This window comes from Macrotis lagotis, chromosome 7, assembly GCF_037893015.1.
Source record: "Macrotis lagotis isolate mMagLag1 chromosome 7, bilby.v1.9.chrom.fasta, whole genome shotgun sequence".
Classification (NCBI taxonomy): Eukaryota; Metazoa; Chordata; class Mammalia; order Peramelemorphia; family Peramelidae; genus Macrotis; species Macrotis lagotis.
In genome coordinates this window covers 69,052,759-69,065,527 of record NC_133664.1, presented here as the reverse complement: position 1 = coordinate 69,065,527, position 12,769 = coordinate 69,052,759, and the positions used below count along the sequence as shown (strand labels likewise).

Sequence of the window (12,769 nt, the reverse complement as noted above, 5' to 3'; positions counted from 1 at the left end):
TGGTGTTAGAAGATGACTCCTTCTACCATTTATGAACTCTATATTTCTGATTCCTAGGTTATATGTGGTTTCAAGGGAAACTGTATATGGGGGATGTGGGAGAAAGAGGAACCAATCCCAAGGGTGTAGGGCAATATAGAATTCTTTTAGCCTCCTGATCAAGGGAGATGGTAATGATTGGGAGAAAGGTAGAACTTTTTTTTATTGAGAAGCCACTATAAATGTTTTAGACCAACCAGAACTGGCAAAACCTCATGATTTGAGGAAATGACAGATTTAATGAAAACTCAACATCTCTAGTCTGACAGTCTGGGCAGCTCTGAAGAGAAACCCTGGGATGCTCTGTATTTGGAGATTTAAGTCTTGAGTGGCTGAAAAACCTCAAGCCTGTGATGTGGAACATGTGTGGAGAAACAGAGATGGGGGCATGATTGGAGTGAGCCTGGCTAGAGAAAAGGGGTGAAATTATGAATGGCAGATGGGAACTCTGCCACATCGCTAAAGGGGAAAGCCAGACCTCCATGATGCTTTTGATTCCCAAATACTTGCACCCGCCAGAGACTTCTAGGGATAGACTTCCCCAGAGACTTCCCTAGGGAAGATTTCCCCAAAGAAAGTCATTTTGACTGAATCAAGAGTTTGAGAAGTTAAGTCTAGGTCAAATTTGGGCATATATCAAAAAATGTCAATGGGTTGTCAAAAGAACTAAATAGAAATTAAATAGAAAGAGAACAGATCAAGCTACATCTTAGATATAGCCAAGTTCCTTTCTCGCTCAAAAAGAGAGGTCCATCTTTTTGACATCAATATTCTACCAGTGCTATCAGGAGTTCTGTGAGTACTGTGAGTACAAGTTCCAAAGAATTATATGATAGGATCAGATTTAGAGTCAGAAGAATCTGTCTTATTCTATTAGGAAGGTGAGATTGAGGCAAAATCGTAGCTAGGAATCACCTAGATAATGTCTGAGGTAAGATTTGAACCTAGGTCTTTCAAATTTCATAGCCAACACCTTCTATGCTGTCTTGCTTTTCCATGTAAGCTACTATTACTATATTGATTTCAAAGCGGAAATTTTCCCTCTCTGATTGTGAATTCAGACAGTGAAAGAATTCTGGTCATATATTTGTTAGTGTTGTTATTTTCAGTTGAGTCTAACTATCCATGAACCCATTTGGGTTCTTGGCAAAGACACTACAGTGGATTGTTATTTCCTTCTCCAGCTCGTTTTCCAAATGAGGAAACTGAAGCAAACACAGTTAAATGATTTGCCCAGGGTCACACAGTCAGTAAAAGTGTCTGAAGTCAGACGTGAACTCATGGAGATGAGTCTTACTGACTAGGTTCACTTCTATTCACTGCACCACCTAACTGTCCTAGCATCTCTCTCAATCTTGGCCACAATTCTGCCTCTCTCTCATTTTCTTTCAGATCAGTCTTCCTTTCCTGACAACTTTACTCCAGGCTATTTTCCAGATACCTCATGGTAGGGAATTATCTGGCAAACTGCAGGTGAGCCTCATGATACTTTGGCTTAGGTTCAGAGGGGACCAGAATTCAGACTCTCCCTGGAGTTGTAGACCCCCAGGGTAGATCTGCCAGGAGACCAGATGAAACACCATCCATCACTAAACACTCCCACCTTCAACCCCATCAGAACAGGTTCCTCCCTTACTTTGTATAAACATGCTGTTCAGTTTGTTGATCTCACTTGCCCAACTACTGGTATCTCCCACCTCAGCAATATTTTACAAAAATCAACATTTGGAGAATTACAAAGTCTTAGTTTTAAAATTTTTCTAAACCTCAATTTCCTCATCTGTAAAATGTGGGAACTGAATTACATATCTTCTAAGATTCCCCTCAAGTCTAAATCTAAGGATTCAAGAGTTGCTTGACCTAATAACCCTGTGTCCTTTCCCTACTGACGCAATGTATAATTAAAGTAGTACTGTTAGTATGGAGGAAACCCTAGAGACCTTTGAAGTTTCTGAAAATGTGGGCCTCACTGGGAAAAAAGTGGGTGATTCACCAGTGTTTTCCCTTTTGTGGGGAATAGTACCAGTGTATTATCATAAGTCTGGAGAACACCATCCCTGGGAGAAAATGCATAGAAAATAAGAACTGCTTCCATTGTTGGTCTCAAATTTGGATCCTTTCAGTTTTGCTTTTGAATTGAGATAATGTTGTAAGGATCAAGTAAGATGACATCTGAAAAGTGCTTAAATGATGCCTGTCCACCCATTTCTACTAAAAACACTAGAGAGCATAGGAATAAATCGACTGTTCCTTAAAATGATAAGCCGTATCTATCTGAAACCATCAACAAGCATTATATGCAATGGGGAGAGGCTGGAGGCATTCCCAATAAGAGCAGGGGTGAAACAAGGGTGCCCATTATCACCACTACTATTCAATACCATATTAGAAATGTTAGCTTCAGCAATTAGAGAAGAAAGAGGAATTGAAGGAATTAGAATTGGGACAGAAGAGATAAAACTCTCACTCTTTGAAGATGACATGATGGTATATCTAGAGAACCCTAAAAATCATCTAAAAAACCACTGGAAACAATTGGCAACTTTAGCATAGTCACAGGATATAAAATCAACCCTCATAAATCCTCAGCATGTCTATATATGACTAGCAAGATACAGCAGCAAGAGCTAGAAAGAGAAATCCCATTCAAAATAATTTCAGACAATATAAGATACCTGTGTTTACCAAGGCAGACATGGAAACTATGAAAACAACTACAAAACACTTCTCTCACACATAAAATGAGATTTAAAAAAAATTGGGCAAATATCAACTGCTCATGGATAGGCCAAGCTAATATATTAAAAATGACAATTCTACCTAAATTAAGCTACTTATTTAGTGCTCTACCAATCAAAATTTCAAAAAATTACTTTATTGAATTAGACAAATTGTAAGTAAATTCATACAGAGAAATAAAAGTCATTGAATTTCCAGGATTTAATTTGAAAAAGTGCAAAAGAAGGTAGCTTAGCCCTACCAGATCTAAAATTATAATGTATCAGTCATTAAAACTGTCTGGTATTGGCTAAGAAATAGAGTGGTGAATCAATGGAATAGAATAGGCAAAATAGCAAGAAATGATTATAGCAATCTGTTTGAGAAACCCAAAGAGTCAAGCTTTTGGGATAAAAACTCCCTCTTTGATAAAAACTAATGGGAAAATTGGAAATTAGTATGACAGAAACTTGGATTAGACCAACACTTCACATGATACCAAGATAAGATCAAAATGGATACAGGATTTAAACATAAAAGACAATATTGTAAGCAAACTAGGAGATCAAGGAATAATTTACCTGTCAGATCTATGGAAAGAGAAGCAGATTATGACCAAGGAAGAGATGGAGAACATCATTAAAAATAAACTAGATAATTTTGATTACATTAAATTAAAAATCTTTTGCACAAAGCCACTGAAACCCAAGATGAAAAGATATTTAGTAAATTGGGAAACAATTTTTACAACTAATATTTCTGAGAGAACTGAGCCAAACTTATAAAAAAACAAGTCACTCCCCAATTGACAAATTGTCAAAGGCTATGTGGAGGCAATCTACAGATGAGGAAATCAAAGTGATCCATAGTCATATGAAAAATTGCTCTAAATAATTACTTATTAGAGAAATGCAAATTAAAGCATCTCTGAATTACCACCTCACACCTCTCAGACTGGCCAATATGACCAGAAAGGACAATGAGCAGTATTGGAAGGGATGTAGGAAATCTGGGACACTAATATTGTTGGTGGAGCTGTGAACTCATCCAACTTTTCTGGAGAGAAATTTGGAATTATGCCCAAAGGGCAATAAAAATGTGTATGCCCTTTGATCTAGCTGTACCACTACTGGGTCTATACCCTGAAGAGATCATGGAAAAGGGTAAAGGAAAAAAAAATTTGTACAAAAATATTCATAGCAGGCCTGTTTGTGGTGGCAAAGAATTGGAAATTAAGTGAATGTCCATCAATTGGGGAATGGCTTAACTTTGGTATATGTATGTTATGGAACACTAGTGTTCCATTTGAAACCAGGAAGGATGGGAATTCAGAGAAGCCTAGAAGGATTTACATGAACTGATGCTGAGCAAGATGAGCAGAACCAGAAGAACATCTTACACCCTAACAGCAAAATGGACTTGATGGTCAACCTTAATGGACTTGCTCATTCCATCAGTGCAGCAGTCAGGGACAATTTTGGGGCATCTGTGATGGAGGATACCATCTGTATCCAGAGAAAATATTGTGGAGTTTGAACAAAGACCAAAGACTATATTGCCTTTAATTTAAAAAACCCATCTTATTATGTAATTTTGCAATCTCTTATATTTAATTTTTTTCCTTAAAGATATGATTTCTCTCTCAACCCATTCAATTTTGATCAATGTATACCATGGAAACAATGTAAAGACTAACAAACTGCCTTCTGTGGGGGGGGGGGGAAGCAAGATTAGGGGGAAATTGTAAAATTCAAAAATAAATAAGTAAATTAAAAAAATGATGCCTGTCATATAGTAGACTCTTTAGTTATTATATTGGAAGGAATAAAACTGTCCTATTTTCTTTTTATAGAGATTTTGACATAAACAAATGTTGATGTTTCCAGAGAATTTCTTTATTCTTTGAGTGGGGTGAAATGGACCAAAATCCAAGTTTTCCTCAGGGGAAAATATGGGAAGAGTGCCATAAGCTAAAGAGATATTTTTGAGAGACATTCCCAAGGTTGAATCTCATTTTTGCAATGTGGAGTTGCAGTTCTGGGCCGTGGGTTAGAGATAAAACTTGGCCAGCAAATGAATCCTCCTTGATGGAGGCAAATTAAATTCCAGTCCTCTTGCTTCCTTAACCTTACCTCCATTATAAATGGATTGTCTGTGAACAGGAAAACTTCCCAGGGAAAAAATGTATTTCTAACTTTTTTTTTTGGTGTATCATGGACCCTCCTGGCAGTCTAGTGAAAACCATGGACTTCTCAGAAAAAAAAAAAAATTTAAATGCCTAAAACAAAATACCCATGATAGTAGATAAATTGTATTGAAATGACAGTTATCAAAATATTTAAACAATCAGATCATGGACTCCAGGTCAAGAATCCTATTCTAAAAGATGATTTGGTATCATATCACCAACTGATAAAGAATAATAACATTTACATAGTACTTTAAGGTTTAGAAAACATTAGACAACCATTATCTCAGTCAAACATCACAATAATCCTACAAATTAGGTATAATTATTCTTATTTTATAGGCAAAGAAACCAAAAGGCTACGTGACTTACATATTATCTCATATCGAGGAAATATCAGATCAGATATTCAGTATTCCAAGATCAGCACTTGATTCATTTTATTATGCTGTCTGTCTATGAGATTAAGGTCTCTCCTTAGAGTACCAACTAAAATATATTTACGTCCATGATCCTAAATAGCTATAATCTGGGGCATTGTAGTTGTCCCTTCTCTTATTCTGATCCACTTCAATCCATTGTTGTTCCCAACACCATACCTTTAAGCTACCCAATCATTTTTTCCATGGTACTCTCTGAGATTTCTATAACATAGTTAATGAACTAATTTTCATTATAAACACCACCCCCCCCTTGCCCCTGCCTCCATTTTCTTTATCTGCTTACATTCACTGAGATCTCTTCATGAAGCAGCTTCTAGTACTGGATGTACTTTAACTCATACCCCCAATTCACTGTGGAATAGGGTAAGGTGGCAGATTTAGAATTCTCCTTTATCCATTCTCCCCATTGCCATTTAAGTTTCCTCCTCTGCTACCGTTACTGAGTAACTTCTCGTCCTTTGACATTTATTTAATCCATATTTTTTCACCCAATCAAGACTCTAGTTGTCTCCCAACTTCTCCAGGACACTCTCTTTCCTTTCCTCAATGAGTCTTGCCCTCCTCCCCAACTCCTCCTCTGCTAAGAGACTTGAAGATACATATTGATAATCCAATGTACTAACTTTCTGATTTCTCAAGTTACTTATTCCCCATGATCTACTCAACCATGCTCCCATGGCTACACACAGAGATGGTCTCATCCTTGATCCTGCCCTCAGCAAAGTGTTCTACATCTATGCTCATGAATTCTGAAAATCCTTTACCTAAGCACAATCTGTGGTCAAATCACTTCTCTCTCTGCTTTGCTCTGCATCTCCAAACCTTGATCTCAGCATGTCATCCAATCTTTCCACTTCTTGTTTCCTTCCCAGACAACAGTCCTGGTATTGGCTACATTCTCTTCCCTTCTCCACATTGACCTGATTAGTGAACTAGTTCACTCTATATAGGATTCTCCACTAGAAATCCTTCAACCATTTATCCTATTAAAGATCTTGCCCTGCCAAAGTTCAGTGTTAGATTACTTCCGCCATCTATTTTTCTGCTGCTGAATGGATCTAAGGAAAATCAAAAAACCATAATGAATGGATCTGTTATAAATTTATATTATGGTTACCTCAACTGGGCTGTCACTAAAGCAAGGCAATCCTTTTATACCACTCTAATCAATCCCATCGACAAGAGAGGCTTATTTTTATAGATCTTTACATTCTTCTTCAAGCCTCCTATAGTTCCCGTCTTCCAGTTCTCTTAACTAAGAACTTTGCTTCACATATTTCACTGAAAAAATTGAGGCTCTTAACTGAATCTCAGATGTTTTCTATTACTATCTCCTTTACCTCTGCTTCAAATTAAAGAGGTGACCCTTTTCCTTTCCAAGGCAATCCCCTCTACATGATCCAGCAGATCACTCCTTCTATCATCCCTATTGCTCACTAATCTTCAATTATGTCCTAATTCCCACTAACTGTGGGGCGTCCCCCAAGGCTCTGTCATACCCTTTTTCTCTTCTCCCCCTATGTTACATTATTTGATGATCTTAGAAGATCCTATGTATTCAATTACAATCTCTACACAGATGATTCTCAGATCTATTCGTCCAAGCATGACATCACTTTTTCCCAGTCTTGTATCTCCAAGGGCTTAATGGACTTCTTGAATTGGATGCCCCATAGTATTTTAAATTTAACATGTTCAAAATGTACTCATTATGTCCCTCCCCAAAACCTTCCCCATTCCTAAATTCCCTATAACTATAGAGGACACCATTTTCTTCCCAGTTAGGTGGGCTCTAAACCTAGATGTCATCCTTATTTATACTCTCACACATCCTACAGCCAATCAATGCAATCAATAAGAACCATTGTTTCTCCTTTCATAACTTCTCTCCTATTTGCTCCCTTTTCTGCTCTGTCACTGCCACCGCCATGATCTGCCACCTCGCTGTGATTGCTTTAATCGACCTCCCTTCTTCAATTCTCTTTCCACTTTGGTCCCTCTTCTAGTTAACTGTTAAACAGATTTTCTCTGCCATCCATTAAGTTCCAGTAACTGACTTTTGTTTCCAGGATCAAAGACAAAATCCTCTTTGGCTTTTAAAGGACTTCATAACCTGGCTCCTTCCTAACTTCCCATTTTTTTTATACTTTTCTCTAGCACTGGACTCTTTATTATTCCTCACACAAAATAACCCATCTCCAGACACCATTGGCTATCCCCCTCACCTGGAACTCTTTCCTTGCTCATCTCCACCTCCTAGTGTCTCTGGCTTCCTTCAACTCTCAGCTGAAGTCTCATTTACTTCAACAAGAAGCCTTGCCCAGGTCTCCTTTTTCTTAGTTCCTTCCTTCCTCCAAGACCATCCCCAATCTGTCTTTTATATATATTTTTGTTACATAATTGCTTGCATTGTTGTCTCTCCCATTTGACTTGAGAACAGAGAACATCCTTTGGCTTTTATTTTTTGCCTTTCTTGCATCATGATTGGTTAGCACAATGTGTGCCTCAAAATATGTATTTAATAATTGCTTACTTATTGATTAACTTTTAGATTAATGAAAACATTGACATGGAGGAGAGCAACTAGATGGTGATGGTTTGGGGTACCCTCTCAAAATGTATTTACCTTCTGGAGGAAGTTGAATGGACTAAGTGGGTGCTCTATGTTTCTAATCAATTGATCAGAAAAGATTTATTAAGACAAAAATTAAATGGCCTTTTCTCACAAGGAAGTTTCCTTCTTTTTGGGAATACAAATACATATTTAAGTATATATAAGATAAATACAAATAAATTCAAAGTAACCTGGGGACAGGGAAAAGGTAGCAAGAAGTGAAAGATCAGGTATTTTTGTATCTGTTCAAGGGCCCTTGTGCATCCTTTACATCCTATGCATTTTCAAGGCCAAAATAAAGATTGTTCCATACCTAATATGCTTTGAGTACACTGAGCATATTTGGAGAACTTGGAGACCCTAATGGCCACATCTGGAGAAACCTAGTCACAAGCAGTAACTGGAGATTTTCCTGGAGTAAAAACTCCAGGGCAAGGGCAATCAGCCAAAGAGAAAATAGAATTTTTTTTGGAGTTGGGCACCCAAGGATAGGTCCATATGAGCCCAGAATATTATGGAACCCTGGATTCATGGATTGCAAGAAAATCTGGAGGCAAAATCCAAAGAGGGGAAGGGTCATTATAGTTACTAGTAATTGTTCTGGGATATATTGTTAAAGCTGTGATCTGTAACAGAAAGGGCTCAAGTAGAACCCCATCTGATTTTAGCTATTCTTAGACTCCAAATATTACAGATGTATACAATTTAAAGGGTCATTAATTCCTCTCCCTCCCTAGTGTTCCTTTTCAATTTAAGGATAAAATCTGGAGAGCAGGACTGAGGTTTTGCAGTTTTTAAAGTATGCAGCTTTATAATTGGTACAATACTACCCCATTCCCTACCTTCAACCCTTCCTTGGTGAATCTCTTGGCAGGGAGGTTAGTCTTTTGTAGAAAGAAAAACTTTTATTATTATTTTTAAATTGAAGTCTTTGTTTTTACATTATATTCATTTCCTAATATGACCCTTCCTTTCTCCTACCTAGAAAAAACCATTCTTTGTTATGAACATAAAAAAAGAAAAAGTAATTTAGCAAAACTAACAAAAACATTGAACACACCAGGCAATGTCTGTAGCTTTTCTTATCTATAGACCCTCCCCCTGTTCAGTGAAGGAAAAGAGATGTATTGTCTTAACTGGAAGAATTCAATTGTACTAAGAAACATGAGAAGTCATCCATCTTTCCAGGATTATCATAGAGATAGCAAAAGAGTTCAGAAATCTTATCTAACACCTACACAAATCACAAATCTCATTAACAGCATCCTTAACAAGTAATCATCCGATATTTTTAGGTGAACAATGAATCACAAGGTTACTGTGCATTTTGAAATAATGTGTGACCTTATTTTAAATTTTAATTAAAAGCACAAATACCATTAACCAAAAGGTGTTAAAATGAACAATATAATATTAAATGAAGCAGAAAAAGCACTAACTCCTCCATGTTCCCCTCCACACAGTGGACAGTGGAATGGGGAAGTGGACTGCCCTTGCAGACAGACTTTTTTTTCATTTTTGTCTTGAGCTTCCAGTATCTAATTGTCCTGGAATATAGGAAGTCACTAAATAAATACTCACCTAAGTTTCTCAGTCTAGGCGATACCCTTGAATCTTCATTCTCACCCTCATATCCAATCTGTTGCCAAGTTCTGTTAACTTCACTTTTGGAACATCTCTCAAATATGTCCTTCTCTTCTCTGACAGTGTCATCACCCTGGTGGAAACCCTGGTCACCTCAATTCTAGCCTATTTGCATTAGCCTGATAATGGGTCTACTGTCTCAAGTCTCTCCCCTCTCCAGTTTACCTTCTGTTGGGGATATTCCTAAAGCACAGATCTGACTAAAAAATATCAGAAACTCTGTAGCACTTTCAAGATCAATTACAAATTCTCCACTTGGAATTTATACCTTAGGCAACCTCTACAAATTCAGTGACTCTGGGCTTCCTTGTTGTTCCTTATACAAGACAGCCCATCTCCTGATTCTGGATATTTTCCCAGGCTGCCTCCCATGGCTAGAACTCTCTTCCTCCTTGACTTTACTTTCTGATCAAGTCCTACCCAAAATACCCCCTTTCTTTATGTCTTTCCTGATCCCCCCTTAATTCTAGTACTTTCCCTCTGGTGATTCTCTGTCTCTCTCTTCTTTCACTCTCTCTCTCTCTCTCCATGTGTGTGTGTGTGTGTGTGTGTGTGTGTGTATAGTGTGTATATATATATTACATGGGATATATACTGAACACATATAATTATAACAATAATAATATAATTATATATTATGGACATATAGAGACAGGGTCAGAGAGAGATAGAGACAGAGTCAGAGTAAATAATTTACATGTTCTCTACCACATTAGACTAAGTAGGAATTATCTTTCACCCTGTTTTGTATGGCCAGTGCTCCTCACAGTCCCTAAGGTATCACAGGCACTTAGTAAATGCTCGTTTACTTATTATTTATTGAATAAATTAGTAGAGCAGAATTTGATCTATATTTCATGGGCCAGGTGCAAGTACAGCTTTCTGGGGGCCCATGAACTTGGAATGGAAAAAGCATTATATTTCCACTAACCTCTCATTGAAATTTCCAATTTCCTTGCATTTTGAATTAAAAAAGCCAAACACAACCACCAAGAATCACAACACTCTTCTGTGGGGTGTCCCATCCTTTGGGCTTTAGCAGACTGCCAAGGAGCTCTATAACATGCAAAAGTTTCAAAACAAATCCCTCATTTAGGTAATAATATATCAATCATTCACATTTTTAAGCATCCACTATATTCTAGGAATACAAAGATAAAAGTGAATTAGTTCTTGCCTTCAAAGGGATTCTATTTTATTAAAGTAAGAAGAATCTGTCAGGGTGTCTCTAAACTTATCCTTGGAGAAGATGCTCTGACTCATTGGAATCAATCAGTATGCATTTATTAAGCACCTTCTATATACCAGATTCTAAAGGAGAATTTAAGGATATGGACACAAAAGGGAAACAAGAAATATTCCCTTTCCTCAAGGAACAAGAATTACACAAAGACAACACCATCTTAATAATAACAACAAAAGCTGCCATTTTTAAATATTGCTTGAAGATTCATAAAGTATTTTATATACATGATTTCCCTGGCTCTACTGTATGAAATAGGGAATTATCCTGTCCATTTGGCTTTCCTAGCTTGGTGAAAATGGATCTTAAAAAATTTGACATTTATTTTATGTCACCAACAACCTACTGAATTTAATTGTGGCTTTTTTTTCCAACTAGGTTTGTCTACAAGGAAAAGAAGAGGCTGATGGGAATGTCGTAATGGCAGATCCATTTGTCGATAATAATGGAACAGCATTGCAACTCAAATCAATCTGGTGAATTTGGAATGCATGAGCCAGTTTTCCCAGGACTTGATCAACACAGAAGCTGAAGTCTCTATGTGGAAGAGACCAAAAGTTGGACCCAGGGAGTCTCTACTAAGGTATGAGGCCCAATCTAAATCTCTGCTAGTCCCTTTAATCAGCTTGCTATGGATAAGTGGGAGGTCTAGGCTCCCATGAACTATTGAAGAGCAAACAGCTGTAAATGAGACAATCCTGGCTTTAAAATGAGAACAAGAGGCCCAGTGCTCATCCCTTAGACTGAAGTTCCATTGGCAGATTGTTGGACTCAACCAACCAAGGAGGGCCCCTTCTGTTTGGAACTTTATTGAAGTCAACTGTGGGAACCTTCAATTCCATTGATATTTATGAAATATCTGCTCTATATTGCCCCTTGTTTGAAATTCTCCAGACTAGGAACATGGAAATGTTGGTCATCATCCTCTTTGATCAAAGACTTTCTTTTTTAAAAGTTTATTTTATTTTTAATTTGTAGAACAAGTATTTCCATAACATAGTAGAATAAAAAAAAGATGTTTGCAAATTGCAAATCTATTATGTACAACTTGCTATTCCTTTTAATAGATAATAAAGTTGTCATGTATATTTCTTTTTTTTTTCTCTTTTTTTCTTTTCCCTGTCCTCCATCCTGTGAGATTATGCTGGGAAAGTCCTTTGCAAATACACTTTCCCTAAATATTATCCTTTATTATACTGATCATCATCTTTGAAACTTAAAGGGACATCACAGGTAACCTAGTTCAGTAGTGTCAAACTCAGATAGAAATGAGGGCCACTAAACTATACCAGGTTGCATTTTGACTTACAAACCCACATATTTACATTTTCTATGTACTACTATAATTTTATTTATTTTGTTAAATTGTACCTGATTAAATTTTAATCTGGTTTAGGCTGTATTCCAGAGTGACCCTTATGTGACACCTTTGATCTAGACTAATTACCTCAATTTTGTAGATAAAGAAACTGAGGCATAGAGAACTTTTATTCTCATCTATCAGTGGTAAAATTAGGGTTAAAACCTAGGCTCCATAACACTGTAATAACTCTCCAAAAGTCATTAAACCAAAAACTCCTGGAAGACAGGGATTCTTTTGCCTTTCTTTGTATCCCTAGTTCATAGTATCTCATATAATATACTTAATAAATGCTAATCAATTGACTCAATGATTCTCTATAGTTTTCCATTCACAATTCTAGACCTCCCAACATCTTTGTACTTCCAATTACAAGTCAATTCATGTTCCTCCACTTCTCCAGGGACCTCCAAGCCATCTTCATTGTTTCCTCCCAGAGATTTTTTTGAACTGGAAGAAGTGCCCTTTACTTAATGCTTCCTTTTGAGAATTTTTTTAAAAAAGTAATTATTTTCAAATT

At 36.9% G+C, this 12,769-nt stretch overlaps 1 long non-coding RNA gene across 1 annotated transcript in view; it reads left to right on the top strand.

The window, feature by feature from the left end:
• Positions 1-12,482, top strand: part of LOC141492612 (uncharacterized) — a 154,629-nt gene extending 142,147 nt beyond the window's left edge. The window contains exon 5 of the long non-coding RNA XR_012469981.1: positions 11,268-12,482. This is a non-coding gene — a long non-coding RNA (uncharacterized LOC141492612). The remainder of the gene's footprint in view (positions 1-11,267) is intronic.
• The last annotated feature ends 287 nt before the right edge of the window (positions 12,483-12,769 follow it).